Source organism: Ambystoma mexicanum, chromosome 4q, assembly GCF_040938575.1.
Source record: "Ambystoma mexicanum isolate Mex_15411 chromosome 4q, UKY_AmexF1_1, whole genome shotgun sequence".
Classification (NCBI taxonomy): Eukaryota; Metazoa; Chordata; class Amphibia; order Caudata; family Ambystomatidae; genus Ambystoma; species Ambystoma mexicanum.
In genome coordinates, this window is record NC_090928.1 from 1,291,326,454 (window position 1) to 1,291,334,049 (window position 7,596).

The window sequence follows — 7,596 nt, forward strand, 5'->3', positions numbered from 1 at the left end:
CGACTGCACCCACATTGAGCTGACAGTACCACGTGCAATTGAAATCGTGTTCTACAATAGGAAACAGTACCACTCACTGAATGTACAGATGGTATGTGATGCGACGCTAGTGATTACACATTGCTGCGCACGTTTCCCGGGCTCAACCCATGACTCAATGGTACTGCGGAATTCAACATTGCCACGGTACATGGAACGCTATGCTGGACAAAGCACATGGCTATTGGGTGAGTACAGCTGCCAATGCTCCGGACCTGTGTAAGTGGGTGTGTGTGTGTGACCAGGGCAATGAGCTACGTGAGTGGGCTGCTGCGACTGCACATGCATCACCCCCGCCCATCCACTGAATAGACAGCAGAACCCAAACTTCACAAAGCAACACATGACAGCTAGCCACAGTGTGGCCGTACACACCCTGCCACCTGACACACACAGCCTGAACTCCCGCTGGCACACACACCTGGAGCCACAGCAAACCCCCCCCATAATATGCAACACAGCACTCACAATGCACATGATGGCTGTACATGACACGTCCTGCATCTACTATATCATCACTGTGGAGTGACCCTGCCATGTGTGCACATCACTGCACAATGGCATACTCACAAGCCTCATGCACACCAATGCATTGGTCAATGTCCAGCGGCCAACCCCCACTATGATGGCCATAGAAGATTAACACCCATCAGTGAAAACACTGCATGGCACATATGCATGAATGAACAATGACACAAGATTGCACTGCATCTGATGAAGACATGATACTACCAACACTGACATGTCTCCCACATCTACATCCCATGTAGGAGATTCCGGATATGCACTCACGCCATGGCTGATGATGCCTGTACGGAGGTCAAGGAACAGGCATGAGGATGCGTACAACAGGGCACATGTCCACACTCGTGGCATGATTGAGAGGACATTTGGACTACTGAAGGCCCGGTTCCGCTGTGTAAGCAGATCTGGTGGATCACTGCTGTACAGCCCAGTGAAGACGGGTAAAATTACGCTCGTTTGTGCCATGCTGCACAATCTGTGCCAGCGCAGGAACATTCCAATGCCCCTAGACGGAGATGATGAAGATGGGGATGGTGACGGAGACGGAGATGGGGACGGGGATGGGGATGGGATGGCACAACCACCTCCTGGGGGTCCACTAGATGGACGAGCACGGGATGCACTGATTCGCATTTACTTTTGAGAGACAGCACATCCACAGCATTTCAGGGATATGGTGATGCCACTAAATGAATAAAGGGTATTTCCCTGACCAGATTGTAATTGTCCCTACGGGTCGGCCATGTGTTTTCGGGCATGGATCTGTCGATCGTGGAGAAATTTCCTGTGGACCTTGCCCGACTTTTCGTCCACTAAACAAACGATAAATCAGGCTGCTGTGCGCCGACATTAGGTGATAATCCTATCACTTGCCCCATTGCCCTGGCTGACCTGCTTTTGCGGCACTAAATCATATCCCCCGCCCCTGAGCCTGACATCAACAAAGCATTCATATTCCCCGCCTATCTCCGTGACGTTACTGGGCAGCGTAGACAAACGCGCCCTGTCGACTTCTACGCGACTTCACACAGAACCCGTAAAACAACACAGATCATCTCACAACACAGCGCGCAACAATTTGGAATATGAAACTGTGGTTGAAAAGCAAACAGCAAGATTGTACAATTGGTAAAGTACATTTATTTGACGTCAAATGTTTAGAGAATATTCAGCGATTCGCATTTGTCTTTGCTCTCGATCTGCAAAAGTTCATCTTGAGTCACGCGCTGTTACTTTGCGGTACACAGGGTGTTGGTTTACGATAAAAGAAGCACTATGGTCGCACTGATAATCGCAAGGCTGTTCCAACAACGAGGCACTACCCCACCGTAACCGTTGGTATGTTGCTTCTAGCCGCTAGTACCGCGTAAGGGCATATTGGTCCTTGCCGATCGTCCCATTAAATGGTCAGGGTGGTGAAGTTGTTGACATGGAGCTGCACCTGGCAGCTGAAGAACCAGTCGGCCGGGGTCTGGAAATGATGGCATTGGCAGTAGGGAAGGATATACCTGTATTAAAAACATGAATTAGTCTCTCCAGCCGATCTTCATTGAAATTATTCATTTCATTTATTGGGCCTGAAACTATTTGCTAGCGAGGATAGTGCAACGGAGTATGTTACATTATTCCCACTAACCCACCCCCTCTCCTCCGCCTTTTTCAGAGCCACCTGAGCGCGAGGGGAGCACTTCGGCGTTGATAGTGCGTGGTACAAAATGCCACATTGAACGAACAAGTCCAACTTAACCGGCCTTTAACGCTACGCTATTGTTAATATATTCCGGGATAATATCATCTAAAGGGTTACTTACATTAGATTTGCATTTTCCATTGTCTAGGCGTAATGCAGTCCCTAAATACCACTCCGTCTGTGCCAACGATCTTTCTTATAGTGAACAAACATGAAAATCTGTCTCGTTTCTGAAATTTCATCCTTATCATCTCTTACGTTATTGCACCCCTCCTTCAAAAGAAGTCTTTAGGCACAGTGTCTGTCAAGGTCAAAAAACAATAGAACCTTATACTGCGAGTTGTGGGCCACTCTGGCCCCCGAGCAATAAATCGAAGCAGCTGACCTTCACTGTGAACGTGCATACATTCTTACTTTGCAACATTCTGTGTAAAGCCATCCCTGACAACTTGAATTCTACACTCCATCTTTGTATATTGTCCGCGTGCTTTGCAGCCCTAGAGAACCATAAATATGGAGATAATTGTCTATTTATCGACTGATTAATGTTTGGAAGCGCATGGCCGACCCGTAGGGACAATAAAATTTGGGACCGGAAATACCATTTAATTGTACTGCATATGAAATGACAGATGTCCACTCATTATGGTACTTTTCAAAGGTGTTGTATTTTCGATAAACCAGGTAAGAAAGTGCATTGGGTAGGTAAGCTGTACACCCATGCCCACCCACCACCCAAACGTACACACCCCCAACCAGGCCCCAAACAACTAACCCCCTAATGGACCTCCCCCACCACCCAAACGTACCCACCCCCTTACACCCATGGTGTCCCCAAATGTCATGTTGACTGGCATCCCCACATGCCAAAATTTGCGGGTGCACTTATGCAGTGCCGTGTCCTTGCTGGCGGTTCCAGTCACCCGACTAGACCGCCCCCGTGTCCTGGCAGTGGCAGAGCTGGATGGGGTGGTGCTGGCTGAGGTGACTGTCGGTGTGACTGTGGGCAAGCACCCTTGGGCTACCAACATTGACTGAGCAATGCTGGATTGCACACTGTTCCCTTCCCTGACATGGCGTGCCAGGGTGACAATGGTGGCCGCAAATCGTCCAATCGACCTGGAGAGCCGCCGCACCGACGTAGCATTGCTCTCACGATGCAGCCTGGCCTCCTCCCGCTGATGCACGGCCTCCTCACGCTGCAGCCTGGCCTCCTCCAGCTGACTTTCCACCAGCTGCGTCAGGGTGGCCTGTTGTTGCTCAAAGTGCTGCAAGAGTGTACTGAGCTCAGCCATGGAGGGAGTTGGGGAGCGCATGGGGCTGTGCAGTTCTTGGGGGCTCAACTGTAGGCCATGGATGGGTGACACCTCATCCAGGTTGTCCCCCTCACCCTGTTGTACTGCTTCGGCCTGCATGGCCGTGCCACTTCCATCACTTGATGCAGCCTCCTCAGCTGTGCAGATGGGCTGCGAATCATCATCCGGGGCTAGGGTGGGTGCCTGCATGGGGATGGTGGCGTATGCTGGTGTGCCTGATGTAGCCGGTGTGCCTGATGTAGCCGGTGTGCCTGATGTAGCCGTTGTGCCTGATGTAGCCGGTGTGCCTGATGCAGCCGGTCCTTGTGTGCTGGAGCAGCTAGCATCATCCTCCTGTGCAGAAGTGCTGAGTTTGGCGCGTGCAGGTGGCTGCTGCGTTGCCTCTTGGCCATCGCTGTCACTTGTCTCGACTGTGGGGATACAGAGGGCATGCTGTTAGTTGTGTGATGTTACTAGATGTGTCCATCACATTCATCCAACATGATAATCCATGACCACTTGCATGTACACACTTGTGACTATTGATGCACTCAGGTGTGTGTGTGTCTGCTTTCAGTCAGGCACGCACTGTGTGCATTTCCAGGGTTCATGCTTTGGGGATGTGTTGCTTGTCATCTGGCCAGTCAGTGGGCCCATTGGTTCACTCCTGCCCTGTTGGGGGGGCGGGGGGGCATTGTGAGTGGGTCCATTGGTTCACTCCTGCCCTGTTGGGGGGGGGGCATTGTGAGTGGGTCCATTGGGTCACTCCTGCCCTGTTGGGGGGGGGGCATTGTGAGTGGGTCCATTGGGTCACTCCCATTCACACTTATGGCTTTGTACTATGTGCACTTACCAGCATGTGCAGGTGGGCTCACTCCTGCCTCTGCCTCTTCTATGCCGTGGATGCCTTCGAGGTGCATGACACTGCTGCAGCACTCCTCCCACGGTTGCAACTTGAGAGGGGATGCAGGGCCTCCACCAGTGCCAGTGCTGTGTTGGCGGTGTGCAGTCATGAGGTTGCGCACCCGGAGCCTGAGGTCATCCCACCTCTTATGGCAGTCCTTCACAGAGCATGTGGTCACACCGACCGCTGTGCACTTGCGTGCTGCCTCAGCCCACACCTCCTTGTGCCGTTGCTGAGTATTGCGCCGCTGATCTGCACTGAAGGGCATTTCCGCATGCTCAACAATGTGGTCCACCAGAACTGTGAGCTCAGCTTCACTAAAGCGCGGCTTTCGCTGTCTGCGTGCTGGTATCCTAGATGCCATTCGATGAGTTGTCAGTCTCAGGGAGGTAATCTGACCTGTGGTGTCTGAGGATGGCAGTGGATTGTGCTTTGTATAATGGCCGCCTCTCTGTTTCCGTTTTTTTCCCGCGGTCATGCTGTTTCCACTTCCGGTGTTGGTGTTTCCGCTTCCGGTGTTTCCCGCGGACAAGGGTTTAGCACCGTTTTCTGTGGCGTAAAGTCCATGTGCGTGGGTGTTTACATGACGGCGGTGACTCCGTTTCCGCCTCGGTGTGTTGCGCGCGACCCAAGTGCCGTAATCGGCCCCTATTTCTGCAACCTTGCGGTCGCGGAAGTGGAGTAACCGTCATCACGGAATCACCAGATTCCGGCACAGCCGACTCATAATGAGGCCCAGCCTCTCCAAAGCGACCATGGAGGGGCACGTCTGACAAGTTACCTAATAACATTTCAACATTATCAAGTTTTAGCATCAGTGGTTGAACAGTGGTTGTTTAGAATTATGTCAGAACCGTTACATGTTGAAGAAATTGAAGTAGAAGCAGTATGTGAGACAGAGAACCCTGCTCTCACAGTAACATTGAGAAAAGGAAGTTGCCACAGAAATAGCAATTTCCTTACCAGAAGCATCCTGACAAATTGCATACAAGACGCTGCAGGCGGTAAAGTTGTTGTTAAAGTGGAAGAGGCATTTTTGTTTTTGAACCTTATCCAGGATTACCATTGGTGCTGTTTTCATTATGGAACTTTAAAAAGGGAGCTTTTCATCCAAAGAAGAAGAAACTGTTACCTGTGGATTTTTTGTTTGGGTGTCTCTATTTTCTTTGGAACTTTTCAAGAACTTATTTGAGTCATTCTTTTCCTTGGGGAGGATTGACTTTGGGCATTTCTGGGGGAGTGGACAGAACAAGCAGAAGTCAAACAAGACCGGTCCAATAGCACAGTGAGTAGAGCACTTGCTTTGACATCTGTGCAGAGCCTGCTGACGCAGGTTCGAATCCCAGGCAGAGCCAAACTCAGCCTTTCATCCTTCCAAGGTCGATAAATGAGAAGCACACACCGTGGGTAATGATAAGCAGTGCTCAGATGCCTGGGGGTGTGTAGTGCTACATAGATGCTAAATTATTATTATTAAGACCTTAATTGTTTGAGCATCTTTTATTTATGTTACTGTTGCTCTACTTTGATTGTTTAGTGTGAGGGTTAGTTTTGTGTTTGCTAGGAGGCTTTCCCTTGGATCTTAGAATAGGTAGGGAAGCTCCCGGTAGAGTAGGTTTAATTAAGGGTTTTATATGGTTTCATTTCAAAATCAAATGTCAACCCTTGAACACTCTAAACTCAGTTGTGAGCCTCACATTACTGACTCCTCACAAGTGACAGAGAGAAGCCCACTGACCACCAGAGAAGGGCCTGGGACCCCAATATATGTAAAACAAGCGTCAGAGGAAACCATGATCACAGCAGTGGCAGAGATGAGCCCACTGACGACCAGAGAAGGATCTGGGACCCTAACGCCACTAAACAGGCATCCGAGGAAATCATCCTCGTTGCAGTGGCAGAGATGAGCCCACTGATGACCATAGAAGGATCTGGGACCTTAACGCCACTAAACAGGCATCCGAGGAAATCATCCTCGTTGCAGTGGCAGAGATGAGCCCACTGATGACCATAGAAGGATCTGGGACCTTAACGCCACTAAACAGGCATCCGAGGAAATCATCCTCTTTGCAGTGGCAGAGATGAGCCCACTGACGACCAGAGAAGGATCTGGGACCCTAACGCCACTAAACAGGCATCTGAGGAAATCATCCTTGTCGCAGTGGCAGGGCTAAGTCCACTGGAATCCAGAGAACCACTTGCGACTTTGCTGATATAGTGAGAGAGGGAAAAGATAAACCCCAAGTAGTACAAGAACTCTCAAACATCAGGAGAATGGAGTCATTCTCCTGGTGAGGAAAACGGAATCCTTTCAAGTACACTGAAAAGACACTGGGGGAAGGGAGTCATTCCCCCAGTCCTTGTTGTGAACCATATTGGAGAGTGCAGACCATAACCAGGAGAAGGGAGCCATTCTCCAGGTTCAGAAAGTTGAGTGTACAAAGTGTTGGAACTACACGCCAGGGGAAGGGGGGCATTCCCCCTAGCATCCGTTTGCAAGAGGACATTTTGGGAACACCACAAATATGCAGGAGAAGGCAATCATTCTCCTGGAGAAGGAACTTTCTGTTAGATTGCTACAAGCCAGGGGAAGGGGGTCATTCCCCCTGGCACCTTTTTGTAAGAGAACATTTTGGGAATGCCACCCATATACCAGGAGAAGGGAGTCATACTCCTGGAGAAGGAGTAGGTTGTGACACAGGACAGTGGAGTTTGATTTCGACTGACATTCTAACAGATCCTTTAGTATTAGTTTGAGGCAGGGAAACCCCTCTTAGAAGATAGGGATAGTGAGGTGTTACACCAACCACTGGTCACCTTACCCGTGCAGCCACTAAGCCCTCCATCTCAGGTCTTGATCTGCCTTCACCTTCTAACCTCCTGTCCTCACTCCCTCAAGCAGCACGGCAGCGGCTCTACAACAAGAACACACGAGGGCATCCAACGCGCTATGGTCATACTCACTCATTGCAACACTGGCAACTGCCCTAGCATCTTGGAGACAGTCGACCGAGACGTCTGCCCCTTTCTTTGCTTCATCACGCCCCCAGGAAGACCCGGCAGCGTTCTTGAAAACTTGGGTCATGTGACAAGGAAATGTGCTACATCATCAGTCATGTGATATGGTCATGTGACACTCCTAG